The sequence below is a fragment of the Triticum urartu genome, chromosome 3A, assembly GCF_056163025.1.
Source record: "Triticum urartu cultivar PI428250 chromosome 3A, HENAU_Tu73, whole genome shotgun sequence".
NCBI lineage: Eukaryota > Viridiplantae > Streptophyta > Magnoliopsida > Poales > Poaceae > Triticum > Triticum urartu.
In genome coordinates this window covers 33,333,994-33,352,664 of record NC_141875.1, presented here as the reverse complement: position 1 = coordinate 33,352,664, position 18,671 = coordinate 33,333,994, and positions in this window count along the sequence as shown.

The window sequence follows — 18,671 nt, the reverse complement described above, 5'->3', positions numbered from 1 at the left end:
CATAATGAATGACTCGAGCGTGCTTAGAGACCTGCCCAAGAGTGCCCCATGTCTTGCTGATAGAAACAGCTGACAATCCATTTGGAAAATGTGATTGGGGATGCTAATAATTGAAATTAGTGAGTTTCTTGTCCTGAATTAGGGGATTAGGTTTTAAGGATTCAAAAAACAAATTTTACTCAATAAAATCTAAATATTATACATGTGTTGCACGTGCAAGCTTACTAGCCCTAAAAGTTACTAAGCTTCCTTGTATTCGTGGCCTCCTTGCTGATCAAGTGTGCAGGGACGAGCGGTTGCCTATTATGGTCGGAGGAGAGATTTTATCATTATTCAATGTAATGAAGAGACGAATGTATGAAGAAGCTAGCCTAGCACGTGCAGTTTTCGGAGTGAACGATGTGTGGTGCATACGATCCTGGGTGTGAATCACAAAACGGTGACACGCGATGAGAGGTGGCACAACAGCATATGGTTTCCCCTCATTTCCCGGTGCCTCCATTTCCTACATATATGAATTATGCACGTACAGTTAGACGGTCGATCTCATACAGCAGTGGTTGTACACCTAGTAAGTTGAACAGATCCTTTCTGTTTAGGTTGGTAGTACAGCTAAATTGTGAATTTCATATATGCATAGAGTGTATATATATATATACAGCTGCACACCGTTTGAGTACTATTCAAGAGGTAGCTCCAATTAATGTCTTTACTAGCTTGGCGCGCAGTTGGCAGCGTTCAACTTATCTTGTTAATTATATTAGAGTTGGTACGGTGACTTAAACTAGAAAAGTTTGGTCCCTCATCTTTTGAATTTGAATCTGCCCGACAATATTAGCTAAAGGCCTTGTTGCTCAGTGGTGTGTAAAATTTCAATGTTTTTAACTGAAAATTATTGTTTTCAAGTACCCTAAAGGTGTATTTATAGGGAGGGAAAATCAAGATGTTCATTGCACAATTGCTTGGACTACCATGCTAGTTCTTACATATAATAATTTTTAAATCTCATGGTTCATTTTTGGAATTTTTTATTTTATTTTTTTTACTGATTTTACATCTTTTTACCAAGTATTTCCTAGCTTAATAGACCATTTTTAAGGTGCAACATGATTCGGACGGGCACAAATACTGAAAGTAGAGGGTTACGATCCAGGCGAGTATATTACCGACGATCATGACAAGAACGTACCACCGACATATCCGCTTGATCCACATAACGTGAGATGTAAAAAAAATCATGGGACCGATTGGTCCATTCAAAACTTACATTATTAGCAAAAAGAATATAATGGAGTTTTTTCTTGTACTTTTTAGAGGATCACACCATCAGCAACACAGGCCATAACTTGCCAAAACCAACCACCACTCTGGACTGGAGCAAACAAAGAGATCGTTCACCCAGCCCGCTAGCCGGCCAATAGGAGAGAAGGTGTTCAATCGATGAACTTGAAGGTTGACTAGAAGCCATGTTTGCTGGATTAGAATAAACCACCACTAAATAGTGGTCCCCTGCTCGGATTAGTAGGAGTGGTACATGTGGTTGAGCATCAAAGAACTCTGTCCTTTTAAGCCAGGCAGTACCACTAAGCAGTAATGGGGAGGGGTGGGGGGTAACTACGGCGGGCTAAAATCCATCCTGAACCTTTTCTTTTATAAATTTGTAGTCACTGCCATATACAAAGAAGCGGGGAGATAAGAACAAAGCTACCCAAACTACTCCAGAAACAAAGACACACACATTAAGTCTTTGTCAATTGTCATAGAGTATTCGCCTTTTGGATTGGATTCATTTTCACATCTGTTTGACCAACGAAAAATATCATTTGCAGACCTAGAGATGATAACTTGAAGGTCTTCATTCTAGTTCCTGAAAACTTGTGTGCTCCGGCACTTCTAGATATTCAACAAGCGAGCCATAATTACTGCGTTCCTTACTTTATTTGCCGGCTCGGAGATGACTCAACATGAAAGGAGTTAAGGAGGTGTAGTCGTCCGGAGTAATGTTGAGAGAGTCAATAATCGTCCACATCACCCTAGGAACTGAGCAATGTATGAGAAGATGAGCTTTTGATTCGGCTTCTTTACAACACAGACAAGCTTCGGTGGAGGCGGTTGGTGAATATCCTCTGCTTGCGTGCCAGCAAAATAAACATTCAACACCAGATAGGCGCAAATTATTATTATTTTCAAATAATGAAAACAGATTGTCTGACGTTGAGGAAAAAGCAGCTTCATAAGCAACGGTAGTCGAGAGGGTTTTTTCATAAATCCCGACCAGTTCGCATGTGTTTGATAGTAAAGACTATGATTTTGAGTGTGTTTGATCAACGCGGCCCAATCAAAGTTCAAAAAGCCGCCGAAGACCTAGCGCTGCTAATCCTTTGGAGGATCTGGCAAGAAAGAAATGAGTGCACTTTCCGAGCCAAGATTGCTTCGGTGAGCGGCATTATAGTTGTCAGACGCAATTTTGAACTCTGGTGCCAGGCGAGTGTAAAATTCATTGAGCCCCCTTTTGGGGATGAAAGTGCGAGAATTTAGCCAAGACTTAGTAGTATCATGGCAAGCTTGTTAGGAGCCGGAAGGGTTGCCTAGTTGCGCCTCTTTTTTTATTTTCTCCTTGATCCTTGGATCACAATACACCTTTGTACTCTTCCCATATGCTCCCTGCTTTGATCAATATAAAGCCAGGCACCAGATGGATCTTTCAAAACAAAAGAAAGCTTGAGGCAACAGACTACATGGTGTCCTATATGGTGTCCTACCATGTAGGGTGCTCGACGCCATAGATATCTTCGATCTAGTTCTAAGCATATTGTTTCCCCTCATTTCCAGATGTCTCCTTTTCCAATGTGTATGGTCACTGCGGGTATAGCTAAATGACCAATCTCTAATACCGTAGTGGTTGCACACCCAGTAGATTGAACTATTGTATATTGACCCTGATATATCCCTTCTACTTTTGTTGCTAGCACAACTAAATTATGAATTTCACATATGTGTGTGCAATATATAGCCGCACACCACACATGAGTATGGTCCAAAAGCTAGCTCCAATTAATGTATTTACTAGCTTCACATGCAGTCGGTAGGTTTCAATATATCTTGTGTTTTCTTTGAAGGATTCAATATAGTATCTTGTTAATTGGACGAGAGTTGGCACCATGAGTTACACCAGATAGAAGAGTTTGATCCCGCATCTTTCGAATTTAAACTATGCCTACCAATCTACACACACGCCACTGTTTCCAAATAGCTTGCAACCCAGCAGCGGTGCTGCCTTCTTCCATAAGTCGCCCTCCATTGCGATGACGGCGTAGACCTGCCTAGTAGTGCTCAGGGCGCCATTGAAAGTCCATAGTTTCCAGAGGGTGAGCAGTGCCAGGATGTCGAATCTTTTGCATGCCGGTTTGGAGAGTACATTCCGAGTGTGAGGCCACCAGGGACACAACGTGTAAATGGTCGGTGTCTGTGTGGTGAGCAAGACCGCAACGCCTCAGCATGGCCACCAAACTTCATGAGAGAAATGGTAGCCAACTGCAAGATGGCCAGCCATTTCCCTGGAGTTAATGCAGAGCACGCAGTTTCGAGCGACGGAAAGGTTGCGGCGCTCCCCGTGATCCGAGGCCCATGCTTCTTCTGGCTCGCTTCGGGATTGATGATTCGCTCGCTGGCTGTTCTTTTTTTTTTAAACAAAGAAGGTGGCAGGCTGCCGACCTTATATTTCAAAACAGGCCAGAGCCTGATGAAGTAGCAGGTACAAGTACAAGTGCAGCTTGTTTGGTGCACCAAGGTGCAAAGCACAAGCATCGAAAAAAGGGAACGAAGGAAGGGAGGAAGAGAGGAGGGGAAGATTCACTAGTAGAAAAAGGGTCAATCGTGAAGCACATTAGTGCCGGTTTGTATTTGAGCCGGCACTAATGTATACATTAGTGCCGGTTCCAATGGCTAGCCGGGCCGCTTTCATTAGTACCGGTTCGTGGCGAACCTTTAGCACCGGTTAGTGCCACGAACCGGTACTAATGAGAGTGGTGGCAGGATGTTGTCAGACAGGTGCCCCTCCAGCCCCTTTAGTACCGGTTCTTGGCACGAACCGGTACTAAAGGTCGTCCTACATAGACCCTTCGTCCACCCGAGCACACTCTGTTCTTCCCCTTTCCCCTCTCCTCTCTGTTTTTCCCCTCTTCCTCTCGAGCTCATCACACATTTTTCCCAAAATTTGTCAAGATTTGAAGGCCCCCATCCATTCAAATGATCACAAAGGTTAGCAACTTTGTCCTTTCATCTCTCATTGCTAGATTAGCTCTTGCAATGCTTTATATAGTGATTAATTTGTGAGTTTAGTAATTTGGGAGGATATATATATGTGCTAGTATTTGATTTATATGCAATTTGAGGTCAAAAATAACACTTAGTTTGCATATGTAGGTGTGGTTTACTTAGTGCCTTCTAAATCTCCATCGTAGCCACCGTCGATCGCCCGCACCGTCCCGTCGCCGGCACCACCTTGTGGTGAGCCTCTAGTTCATGAAATTTTATATAAAAATTGATGTTTGTGTGATTTGGATATATAGTTACTCGTATAATTATCTTACCCGTACGTTGTTTGTTATACATATAGTGCCATGGTTTTGATATCCGTCCCCGTCGGCCCTAGTCCTTGTTATGATTCGGATGTGGTATGTATATTCTATTTTAAAACTAGTTGCATTTCGTGTTTATGACAAATTATGCCCATCAAGTTGACATAGAAATTTTTTCTAGGAGGTATCTGAACCTGAAATTCCAACCGACCCTATTGCCGAGAGGTTAAATTTAGTTGAAAGAGAAAACGAGTACTTGAAAGAAAAATTGAAAAGAATTGAGGGGGAGAAGATGGAATTGGAGTTGCATGTTGCCGATGTCGTCGATGATCACAAGATCAATATGGAGAAAATGCGCTTGAAGATTAGAAAGATTAGAAAATATGCCATCGATAGTGAGGCTTGGTATCATTATGCTGTTGGATCCATTGTTACCTTAGTTGCGATCTTGATCGTATTTGTTGTTGCATTTAAATGCTTTAGCTAGAGAGTTATTTGTTTGTTGCATTTAAGTGTTGTATGAACTTTATGTATGAACTTGTATTAATTTGGTCTATTCGGTGTTGTGTAATGAAGATGAGCCGGCAATGGATGTACGATGACCGATGCTCTCCCCAGTTCGTTGAGGGCGTGCGTACTTTTCTGCTTGCGGCTGAGGCAAACAAGCGGGCGGATGGTTTTATGCCTTGTCCATGTGCTCGCTGTAAGAATGGTCACAATTACTCTACGTCAAGAACCATTCACGTCCACCTGTTTAAGACCGGTTTCATGCCCCATTATAATGTTTGGACCAAGCACGGAGAAAGAGGGGTTATGATGGAAGACAATGAAGAAGAAGAGGACGACGACAGCTATCCTGGCCATGGGTTCCCTGAATACGATGATACAACAATGGGGGAAGAAGCTGAGCCGGTAATGCGGGAAGAAGCTGAGCCGGCAATGCGGGAAGAAGCTGAAGAAGAGGCATCAGATGAGCCCGTTGATGATCTAGGTTGGGCCATTGCCGATGCAAAGAGAAACTGCCCAAGTGATTTGGAGAAGAAGAAGTTGCAGCGCATGTTAGAGGATCACAAAAAATTGTTGTACCCGAATTGTGTAGGTGACAAGAAAAAGCTGGGCACCACACTGGAATTGCTGCAATGGAAGGCAGACAATGGTGTATCTGACAAGGGATTTGGAAAGTTGCTGGTAATGATAAAGGATATGCTTCCAAAGGACAACGAATTGCCCGAGAGTACGTATGAAGCAAAGAAGGTTGTCTGCCCTCTAGGGTTAGAGGTGCAGAAGATACATGCATGCCCTAATGATTGCATCCTCTACCGCGGTGAGTATGAGGATTTGAACGCTTGCCCGGTATGTGGTGCATTGCGCTATAAGATCTGCCGCGATGACCCTGGTGATGTCGAGGGCCGGCGCCCCAGGAAGAAGATTCCTACCAAGGTGATGTGGTATGCTCCTATAATACCACGGTTGAAACGTTTGTTCCAAAACAAAGAGCATGCCAAGGCGATGCGATGTCATAGAGAAGACTGTAAGAAAGACGGAAAGTTGAGAGTACCCGCTGACGGGTCGCAATGGAGAAAAATCAAAAGAAAGTACGGGAAGGAGTTTGCAGATGACGCAAGGAGCGTATGGTTTGGTCTAAGCGCAGATGGCATTAATCCTTTTGGGGAGCAGAGCAGCAACCATAGCACCTGGCCTGTGACTCTATGTTTGTATAACCTTCCTCCTTGGTTGTGCATGAAGCGGAAGTTCATTATGATGCCAGTGCTCATCCAAGGCCCTAAGCAACCCGGCAACGACATTGATGTGTACCTAAGGCCATTAGTTGAAGAACTCTTACAACTGTGGAATGGAACAGGTGTACGTGCGTGGGATGAGCACATGGGGGAAGAATTTGACCTAAAGGCGTTGTTGTTCGTGACCATCAATGATTGGCCTGCTCTCAGTAACCTTTCAGGACAGACAAACAAGGGATACCGCGCATGCACGCACTGTTTGGACGATACCGACAGTATATATTTGGCTAATTGTAAGAAGAATGTGTACCTGGGACATCGTCGATTTCTTCCGAGCAAGCATCCCGTAAGAAAGAAAGGCAAGCATTTCAAAGGTGAGGCAGATCACCGGACGAAGCCTCGCCACCGTACTGGTGCTGATGTACATGATATGGCCAAGGATTTGAAGGTGGTCTTTGGAAAGGGTCCTGGTGGACAACCTGTTCCGAATGACGCTGACGGACGCGCACCCATGTGGAAGAAGAAATATATATTTTGGGACCTGCCCTATTGGAAAGACCTCGAGGTCCGCTCCGCAATCGACGTGATGCACGTGACGAAGAATCTTTGTGTGACCCTGCTTGGCTTCTTGGGCGTGTATGGGAAGACAAAAGATACACCTGAGGCACGGGAGGACCAGCAACGTATGCACGGAAAAGACGGCATACATCAGGGTCATGCAAGCTACGCTCTTACCAAAGAAGAGAAGGAAATCTTCTTTGAATGCCTGCTCAGTATTAAGGTACCGTCTGGCTTCTCGTCAAATATAAAGGGAATAATAAACATGGCAGAGAAAAAGTTCCAGAACCTAAAGTCTCATGACTGCCACGTGATTATGAGCAACTGCTTCCGGTTGCATTGAGGGGGCTTCTACCGGAAAACATTCGATTAGCCATTGTGAAGCTATGTGCATTTCTCAATGCAATCTCTCAGAAAGTAATCGATCCAGAAATCATACCAAGGTTACAGAATGATTTGGTGCAATGTCTTGTCAGTTTCGAGTTGGTGTTCCCACCATCCTTCTTCAACATCATGACGCACGTCCTAGTTCACCTATGCGAAGAGATTAATGTTTTGGGTCCTGTATTTCTACACAATATGTTCCCCTTTGAGAGGTTCATGGGAGTCTTAAAGAAATATGTTCATAACTGTGCTAGGCCAGAAGGAAGCATCTCCAAGGGCCGTCAAAATGAGGAGGTCATTGAGTTTTGTATTGACTTTATTCCTGACCTTAAGCCGATTGGTGTTCCTGAATCGCGGCATAAGGGCAGACTGGATGGAAAAGGCATGCTAGGAGGGGAACAAATAATATGTATGGACGGACATTCTCTCACTGAAGCACACTACACAGTTCTACAGAATTCCGCCTTGGTGGCTCCGTATATGGATGAACACAAGAATTTGCTACGCTCCAAACACCCGGAGCGGTCTGATGACTGGATTACACGTGAACAAACCAGGAGTTTCGCCAGCTGGTTGCAAGCACGTACCATGCATGACACCTCTATTGAAGATGACCTGTACTTGCTGTCCCAGTTACCATCTTCGAATATAATGACTTTCAAAGGGTACGAGATAAATGGTAATACATTTTACACGATCGCCCAAGATAAGAAGAGCACCAACCAAAACAGTGGTGTCCGCTTTGATGCAGAAACCAAGACGGGAAAGGAAACATATTATGGTTATATACAGGAAATATGGGAACTTGACTATCGACGTGGTTTGAAGGTCCCTTTGTTTCGGTGAAAATGGGTCAATATGACACGAGGCGGGGTAACGGAAGACCCGCAGTACGGAATGACAATAGTGGATCTCAACAATCTTGCGTATGCAGACGAACCATTCGTCCTAGCCAATGATGTGGCACATGTTTTCTATGTGAAGGACATGTCTACCAAGCCAAGAAAAAGAAAAGATAAGGAAGCGAATGCATCGTACGATGAGTCAAAGCGGCACATAGTTCTTTCTGGGAAGAGAAACATCGTGGGAGTGGATGACAAGACAAACAAGTCAGAAGATTATGAAAAGTTTGATGAAATTGCTCCATTCACAGTGAATATTGACCCGAGCATCCCGTTAAATGATGAAGATTTTCCATGGCTACGACGCAAAGGGACACACGCGAAGAAAAAGTTTCACACCCAAAGATCTGGGATGTGATTGGCTTATCTATCATCACTTTCTTCTGTGTTTCACACCCAGGAGGGAATCTCTGTAATAGTTAGGGTAGCTAGTTATGTGTTTTGGCATTTGAAACGCGAAGAAATTTTATGTGCAAGCAAATTCTTTCATGCATTTATTGATTTTTTTCAGCTAAATGACCCTGAAATTGAAAAGCATTTCAAATGAACTCAGAAAAGGATGAAAGTTGGCATGGTATCATAATTTCACCCACATAACATGTGCAAAAAAGTAGAGAGGGTTACCGCAAAAACTGGATACACTTCGTGTACAAAATGGACAATCTGTTTCGAAGTATCAGGGTTTCGGACGAAAACTCATCCGTTACAAAGGCATTTCATTTTAAAATAACTTAAGCATTACCAAATTGAATATAATGATAAAACACACTAATATTAAACATAATAAAAAAGAATCACTGGAAAATGTATTTTTAAAGTTAAGTTATTCACAAACTAGTGATTCACACAAATTTCAAATAATTCAAAATTTAAACTATTCAAATTTAAAAACTCTAAATACAGCAAAAAACAACTAAAAATAAATAAAACAAAATAAATAAAGCAGAAAAGAAAAAACTAAATGAAAAAAGCCCACCTACCGGGCCACAGCGGCCTGCATACGACTAGAAACCCAACCTGTTGTTGGGCCAGGATGCAGGCCCGCAAGCCCAATAGGCCCCACAGGGCAGAGTAGCAGAGGTAGGCCCAGAAGGCCTGCTTTAGAGAGGAGCTCGAGACAGCAGCGGCGGCGGGGCTTATAAGCAGGTGTGAGCGCCCTTCGGCTAGCGAGGTGGGACTAAACTTCTGCGCCCCTCGCCTGGCAGCACACCCCCTTTAGTATCGGGTCGTGGCACCAACCGATACTAAAGGGGGGGCCTTTAGTACCGGTTGGAGCCAGGAACCGGTACTAAAGGGGGGTGCTCCCCCCCGCTTGGCCTGGCCAAAATAGGCCTTTAGTACCGGTTGGTGGCTCCAACCGGTACTAAAGGTGTCCCCTATATAAGAAACACTTCGAAAATTTTCAGTTTCTCATCTCCCACTTCTCTCTGCCGCCGCCCCGTCCCGCGCCGTCGCCGCCCCCGTCGCGCCGTCCCCGTCGACCCCGCGACGCCCCCGTCCTCGTCGCATCGTCCCCGTCGACTCCGCGGCACCCCCGTCGCCATCCCGGTCGCCGATCCCCTCGCTTCGCCGTCGCCGTCGCCGTCGCCGTCGCCTCGACCTTACCTGCGCGCGCTGTGAGCCCCTTCCCCAGCCCCTCTCCTCCCTCCAATCGATCGTAGCGCACACCGGCGCCGGCGCCGGCGCCGACCGTGCGCACACACACGCGCGCGCGCACACACACACTACACACACACTAGACGCGCACACACACAATTTTTCTGTTTTTAGCTTTTAGTTTTTTCTGTTTTTCTGTTTTTCATACAAAGTTTTAGATGAATTAATTAATTAGATTAGATTAATGTCCAATAGTATGTAGAAATGTTAGTTCTAATATATATAATGTCAAATGTTATAGAAATGTTAGTTATATAGAAATGTTAGAAATTTTGGAAATGTTAGTTTTAGCTAGCTAGATGAATTAGATTAATTTCAAATTGTTAGACGATGATCGATGTTTTTTTAGTTTATTATATTTTTAGTTATAAAATTTAGAATTTGCATATATGAAATCATCACAATCCATCATTTAAAAAATGTTACTTTACTTTTGCGGCATATAGTATTTTGTTGTCGACGATGCCCGGCCCGCATCCTCGCCGTCGACACGTCCGCGACGACGTCCTGCTTCAGAGGACCCATGTCCGGGACTGGGCTCCGCCGGGCTGGCACTGGGAGGTGCTACCTTCAGGGGCGCGACGCTTGGTGAGGAACCGGCCCCGGGTCCCGTCGTCGACCCTCATCTCCTTTGGTGGCATTCACGTGGGCCACTTTCAGTGCGGAGGGAGCGGGCCCCGCCGGAGGTGGTACGTCGCCGTGTCAGGGAGGAGGACGAGCACGTCCATCGCTACATGGCTACTATGGACGTCAGGTTCTCCAATACCTGGCAGGTTCTTTGGGGAGATCACCCGAGCTATGATCCAGTGATGGTTCCTTCTCTTTGGGTGTCCACCGCCCGCACCTCAGGAACCGCGAGTGGCCTAGATTACTCTGTACTATTCGATCTTTATTAGCTTGCTAGCTAGCTAGCTAGTGATGTATTCAATATTATATCTATTATTTGAGATGATGTATTCGAGATTATATCTATTATTCGAGACGATGTATTCGAGATTATATCTATTATTCGAGATTATACTAAATTGTTTTATATTTCTTTTGGCATAGTTAAATAAAAGCTATGGCGGACAATACCGACAGAGAGAGAGAACAGACCATGCTCGATATCATACGCGGGCCAGATGATGATCAGAATGAAGAAGATTTTGACGGCTCCGAATTTCTAAACAACACCGGAGAGGGTGATATGATATTCGATCGCCATGACCGAGAAGATGAAGTCATGAACTACGACGAAGAACATGTTGATCCTGAAACAACAAACACCGGCGAGGTATATATATTTATATAAGCAGGAATCTGGTGATCATCGCATGTTTTAAATGAGTTGAAGATATATTAACGAATCGATCTTTCTTCTTTCAGCCATCCGGATCGAGCAAATCTTCAGGCAAAAGGACGAAACGAGGCCCGAACAAAAAGTTGAAGGAGGGCGTAAAGTACAATATCGAGGCAATCAGACCTAATGGCGAACCATTAGCGCCTAAGAAGATTGCGGACAAGTTCGTTCGTCAGTGCGGAGTTATTGTGAAGGACCAACTCCCGATCTCCCTTCAAGAATGGAGAAAGCCAGCAAATCCACGTCCAGATGTTACTTTTGTCGACGAGAAGCAAAAAAATCTACTTTGGGATACTCTCATGGAACATTTCACCTTACCAGATAATTTCACAGAAGCAGACGTGCGGAAAGTCAAGGACGCTGCTTTTAGGAAGATGGCGGTTGCATTCAAGAACCACAAGAGAATGACGTGGGAGAAGTATGTCAAGGGAGGAAGGAAGACTCCAGTATTCGAGGGGATACTAGAGAATCAAAGTGCTCATTGGGACGATTTCGTGAAATTCAAGGATTCAGAATTAGCTAAGGAACGGTCGAGAATAAACAAGAAGAATGCCGAAAAAAAGGATAAGTTCCATAAGCTGGGGCCAGGTGGCTACGCGGTGGCAATGCCTAAGTGGGATAAGTCTGAGAAAGAGATGGAGGATGCAGGTGTCACTCCGGTTAGTAAGAGCTGGCCCCCCAGGTGCAGGACTTGGTTCTATGCGCATGGGGGGGAGTTGGACCCGAAGACAGGCAATGTTTCGACGAAGGCATGTCTGAACGGAGCCGACGATGCGCTACTTGTTGCAATAGAAGAGGCTCGATCGGGGGTGTTCCAGCCCAACAGAGAGAACGACGAGCTTACGCATGCCCTGGGAAATCCTGAACACCCGGGAAGAACACGAGGCAAGGGCGCTATTCCGTGGTATGAGGGGTTTTCAGACTGGAACGCCGACTACAGAACCCGTGCGAGAAAGAAGATTGCGGAGGAGAAGAAGAGGAAGATGGAGGAGGAGCAAAGGAAGCTCGACTATGAACGCCTTCAAGGCCTAGAAGCAAGTCAAGCGGAATTGGCAGCTAAATTCCAGCGGCAGCAGGAGCAGATCGACTCACTTAGCCAGCAAATGGAGTCTCAGCAGCTGCAGCAGCTAGCGGATGATCCAGCATTGGATACCACCGCCCCATCCATGCCGAGAAGCAGCGTGGGTTCCGCCCCGGGCGACGCAGTAGTGCTGGATAGATACCCCGTGGATGACATCACGGAGAACACTAACTGTGAGCTACACTTCAAAATGAAGAACATATCCACGAAGGTGGCGGACGCCGTTGCTTTTTCAAATTCCCCCGAGGCAACCTTCCATTGCAACCCGATTCCAGCGGGCTATGCTCGTGTCTTGGTTGATGAGGTGGTGGACCAATATTCGGGGCTAGAGCTTGACATTCCTGGAGGTGATGAGGAGCACACACTCGGAGATGCCAAACATCGTATCATCCTATGGAGAAAGGATTGCATCATTCTTCGAAGGCCACCGACACCGCGTCACCCGACTCCTCGTCGAAGTCCGCCACCGAGTCAGCAGACTCCCGCTCCTCCAAGTCCACCAACGCGTGAGGCCACTCCTCCTCCTCCAAGTCCGGCAAAGTGTCAAGCCACTCCTCCTCCAAGTCCGGCACAGCTTCAGGCCACTCCTCCTCGTCCAACTCAGCCCCGTCAGCCGTCTCCGCCGCCTCAGCAATCGCAGAAGAGACACCCCGCAGCTATGGTGCGTAGCGGTACCAGTCGAGGTCATAGTACAGGAAGTACAGGCGGAGGCAAGCGATATAAATATGGTCCAAACCTCACTACTCCTCTTCCTGTGAGGGCTTACGACAGGACCAAGGAGCAAACCAATGCCATAGTGCGGGCAGAAGTCGACGCCCATTTTGGACCGAAACCGCCACCGTCGCCAAGGGAGAAAGTGCCTGTGGAAGTAGTTGACCACTTCATTCGTATGGCTCAACCACCAGTTCCTAAGCCTGTTGACACAGACTATGAGCGCCACATCAGGAAGTTACATCGACAACGTCTACCGAAGGAGGCGAGCTCGAGCTCGAGCAAACAACAAGCAGCTGTCGAAAAATGCGGGAAAACCGTTGCCCAGCTGGGAGAACAGGCGGCGCAATCGACCCCCCCCCCCGCTTGTTGTGCCGACAACACGTGACAGTACGCGCGCCCAATATTATTGTGGCCAAATAGTTTACTTTCCCGAGGTGGGCGATGTGGTAATAACCCAGGAGCATATAATGCAGGCTGAAGAACTCAAGATCACTGTTGGACAACTCCTCGAGATCGAGGACATGCCTGTGATTACAGAGGAGGAAATAAAACGGAAATATGTCCGGGGCCAACCTTTGGTCAAGCCAGAAGATGTCAAGAAGCTCCCAACGAGAATGTATGAATTGCATCAATGGTACATGGACATTACCAAGAGATCCGATCGAGAGTCCCTCATGGTGTATGTCAAGAAGGATCATTACTACCATGAGAAAGCTGTGGCCGTTGAGTATTCTGAACTGTTTCAGTTATACAATCAAGACGCACTCGACAAATCTATCGTCAGTTGCTATTGTCTGTAAGTGATTTCTTTCTGTAATTTAAGTCTCAAGCTAGCTGTAGTGATCCTTTTGATCAATCATTACCTGTAATTATCCTCACTATATTCTTTTCTGTGGTATTATGCAGGATGAAGATGTATGAAATGAGAAAAGGTGGACGCTATGGCATTGGGTTCATTGACCCAAACACCGTTAATCAATACACATGGAAAATGAGCAAGTATTATGAAAAGCAGGTAGAGGACAGCATGCTAGAGTTCTTGAAGCGCCTCAAATACAATGAAGATATACTACTTCCTTACAACTTCGAGTGAGTCACACTTTCTTGTACTACAAATTCTCTGTTTTTGCCTACTAGCTAGCTACATGTTTTTGCTTACATATGCCCGCTTAATTAAGACATGCAAACGTGTGTGCATGCAGATTTCACTGGATCTTGTGTATCATTAAAGTTGACGCCGGAACAGTTGAAATACTGGACTCGCTACTCAAAGCAAATAGTGACTACAACATCTTGTATGGGATAGTCAACAGGTAATTTCAATCATTATTAACTATATATCTCGGCCTATTTAGTTCGTCATTTCATGATATGAACTATTTAATAACCCCTTTATTCATTTTCTTTGTCGGCGGGCAGGGCTTGGGCAAGGTTCATCAGTGTCACGGAAGGCGAATGGAAACCACAGCTGAAATGGTTTCGATCCAAGGTAAGTAATTAAGTAGTACTAGCTAGCTAGCTAGCTGCCATCTCTTTAATTATCATGCTTGATTAATTATTATCTGATCAAATTAAATTCCATTCTCGTAATAAAGGCCCTGAAGCAGGCGCAGGGGACTAATCTGTGTGCATACTGCGTTTGTGAGAACATTCGCATGATGGCGTCCGAAAGGAGCAGATCTCAAAGACAGGAATGGGTACGCTTGTCAGAACACTATTCACAATTTTTACACCATTATCGATATCTAGTCACACAACTAATACACATGCATATTGATCTCCTTCTTAACAGTTCAAAGAGGTGCGGGACAAGCTCCTAGAAACGGAGCGCATAGAAGCACTTCAAGAGGAAATAGCGGGATTTTTGCTCGACCAGGTCATAAATCCGAAGGGAGAATACTATTACCCGCTACCGCCCCCATCGAACATGTCATGAACCACTTCCAATTGTCATCGTGCTCCGAAGGCACCAATTAGGCTAATGCCACTGGCTCCGAAGGCAACATGCATATGTAGGAGAAATTGTATATAGCTATACATGTGTGTATGTGTAAATTAATATGGTAGTTTGTGAGACATTGATGATATATATATATGATTGGTTCTACTAGAAATTCTATTTATATATATATGCATAACGTGTACAATGTGTAGTACCGTAAAATACCAGCAAACGAAAAAGAATTAAAATGGAAAACACAAAATTAAATGAAAAAGAAATCATAAAACCAAAAATCCCCCAAACATTTTAGTACCGGTTGGTGTTACCAACCGGTACTAAAGGGCTCCCGGCCCCCGGAGCTGGCTCGTGCCACGTGGTTGCCGTTTAGCACCGGTTCGTGCTGAACCGGTACTAAAGGGGGGGCCTTTAGTGCCGAAATGTTAGTGCCGGTTTCGAAACCGGCACTAAAGGGCCTTACGAACCGGTGCTATTGCCCTGTTCTGCACTAGTGATTACATCAGGCGTCTACGAATTATGCAGCAGCTTGTGTCTCCAAACCTGGAGAACCTCCCTGGTACGCTGGCTTTGAGTTCTGAGACTCCAAAGACGGAGCATGCCTGCTGCATATAAACAGGTGTATGTTACAGACCAGTCTTTTGAGTTGAAGACTCTGTCATTCCTAGCATGCCAAAAGGTGACAGCACAAGCCGCGAAAGCAACATTCCATTTTTGCTTGAAACTGAGCTGGTGTTGCGCTTGCTCCACAAAAGATAGAACGTTAGTAGTTGAGCAAGCCAAAACGTCAAGTTCCAACTTGCCCCAAAGAACACTGGCGGATGCACATCGTAGTATTAAGTGATCGATGGTCTCAACAGCGGGGCAAGTGTCACAATGCGCAAACGGGGAAGCCTCGGACCAACCCTTCTTTACCATTTTATCCTTAGTGTTTAGACGACCACGGAAAGCAAGCCATAGGAAGATTCTGTGCTTGAGGGGGGTCATTGCCTCCCAAACCCAGGTGTCAAGAGTTGACAAAACCCCCCGGAAAGTGAGTAGCCTGTAGAAATAACCAGTGCAAAGTTGTCCAGAGCTCATGGAAGCAGTCCGTTGGTCCTCATGCAGTAAGTTCGGAGCAATGCCCAGCAACAAATCATGCAGGACATCAAGCTCGGCTGAGGCCGTTTGAGAGAGATTAGGGTGTAGCTGAACAGCCCATGAACCGTTGGAGTGTTGTGAGTGCACGGAGAAATCAGGCTGGATCGCGAAGGAATACAGCATGGGGAACAACTGGTATAAACGGCCCGCTTCAAGCCACTGGTCCTTCCAGAATGAAATCAAAAGACCAGACCCCAGAACACATTTAGAGGAGTTGATGACCATAGGAACAAGATCTTTGAACCCTTTCCAGATGGCAGTGTCTCTGCTACTAGCACTTTGTGGAAGGATAGCCCGGCAATAATGTGTGGCGAACCAGTTATAACATGGTATGTCCGAACCTTGTATAACTTTGGAGACAAACTTGCACATCATAGCTTGGTTGTGAGCCTGCAGCTGACGGATACCCAAACCGCCATTGATACGAGGTAACGAGACTGTATCCCAAGCTACTAAGCATTGACCCCCCCTTGACCTTATTCTTGCCTTGCCAGAAAAAAGCACGTGAGAGACTTTCCAATTTTCCAAGAGATTCCTTGGGCCAGGGAAAGCATGACATGAAATAACTTGGGATACCAGCGATCACTGAGTTGATAAGGGTCAATCTACCCCCTAAGGATAGAAAAGTAGCTAACCAGCCCGAAAGACGACGGTCGACCTTGTGTATAACGGGCAGTAACATACCATGCGTAATCTTGTGCAGAGAGAGAGGCAGGCCCAGGTAGTTGCATGGAAAGGATGAAACGGGGCAGCCTAGGATCTGCGCCATGGCCGAAGCAGTGATGGTCTCCGCGGCAACAGGTACGAGAGTGCTCTTGTGGAAATTTATGGTGAGCCCAGAGAAAGTAGAGAAAGTTGTGAGCGCTGACTTAACAACTGCCGCCTGCAGCGTAGTGCCTTGGAAAAGAATCAGCATGTCATCCGCGTATTGCAGAACCGGGAAGAAACTGTCTGAACCAAGTGGGTGCAGCAAGGAACCATCTTGGAACAATTTGCAGCACATTCTCTGTAGCACGTCCGCAACGATAATGAAAAGATAAGGGGATAAGGAATCGCCTTGCCGAAAACCATGCTTAGCCCGGATGGGGGCACCCAGCTGGCCATTAATAAGGACTTTAGAGCTGCCGGTTGACAAAAGCATTTGAATCCAACTAATCCACAGCTGAGAAAACCCTCTGGCTTCAAGTACTTTGTGCAAACAGGACCAACTGACGCTGTCAAAAGCTTTGTGAAAATCCAACTTCAAAGCAATGACTAGCATTTTCCGTTTGTGTGCGTATTGGATCATTTCGGCAACAAGGGTAAAGTTTTCTATAATCGATCTGCCCTGCAAGAAGCCAGACTGGAGAGAGTGAATCAAGAGAGGAATCCATGCTTTCAGCCTGATGGGTTTCGTAGTAATTTCAAAAAATTTCCTACGCACACGCAAGATCATGGTGATGCATAGCAACGAGAGGGGAGAGTGTGATCTACGTACCCTTGTAGATCGACAACGGAAGCGTTAACACAACGTAGAGGAAGTAGTCGTACGTCTTCCCGATCCGACCGATCCAAGCACCGTTACTCCGGCACCTCCGAGTTCTTAGCACACGTACAGATCGATGACGCTCCCCGGGCTCCGATCCAGCAAAGCTTCGGGGATGAGTTCCGTCAGCACGACGGCGTGGTGACAATGAAGATGTTCTACCGGCGCAGGGCTTCGCCTAAGCACTGCAACGATATGACCGAGGTGGAATATGGTGGAAGGGGGCACCGCACACGGCTAAGGAACGATCACGGGGATCAACTTGTGTGTTCTAGGGTGCCCCCCTGCCTCCGTATATAAAGGATCCAAGGGGGGGATGCGGCCGGCCTAGAGGAGGCGTACAGGAGGAGTCCTACTCCTACCGGGAGTAGGACTCCCCTCCCGTTCCTTGTCCAACTAGGAGAGGTGGAGGGAGAGAAGGAAAGGGGGGCGCCGCCCCTCCCTCCTTGTCCAATTCGGACTAGGGGGAGAGGGGCGCGCGGCCTGCCCAGGCAGCCCCTTCCTCTTCTCCACATTAGGCCCATAAGGCCCATTAACCCCCCGGGGGGTTCCGGTAACCCCCCGGTGCTCCGGTTTTATCTGAAACTTCCCCGGAACCCTTCCGGTGTCCGAATATAGTTGTCCAATATATCAATCTTTAGGTCTCGACCATTTCGAGACTCCTCGTCATGTCCGTGATCACATCCGGGACTCCGAACTAACTTCGGTACATCAAAATGCATAAACTAATAATAACTGTCATCGTAACGTTAAGCGTGCGGACCCTACGGTTCGAGAACAATGTAGACATGACTGAGACAAATCTCCGGTCAATAACCAATAGCGGGACCTGGATGCCCATATTGGCTCCTACATATTCTACCAAGATCTTTATCGGTCAGACCGCATAACAACATACGTTGTTCCCTTTGTCATCGGTATGTTACTTGCCCGAGATTCGATCGTCGGTATCCAATACCTAGTTCAATCTCGTTACCGGCAAGTCTCTTTACTCATTCCGTAATACATCATCTCACAACTAACCTATTAGTTGTAATGCTTGCAAGGCTTATGTGATGTGCATTACCGAGAGGGCCCAGAGATACCTCTCCGA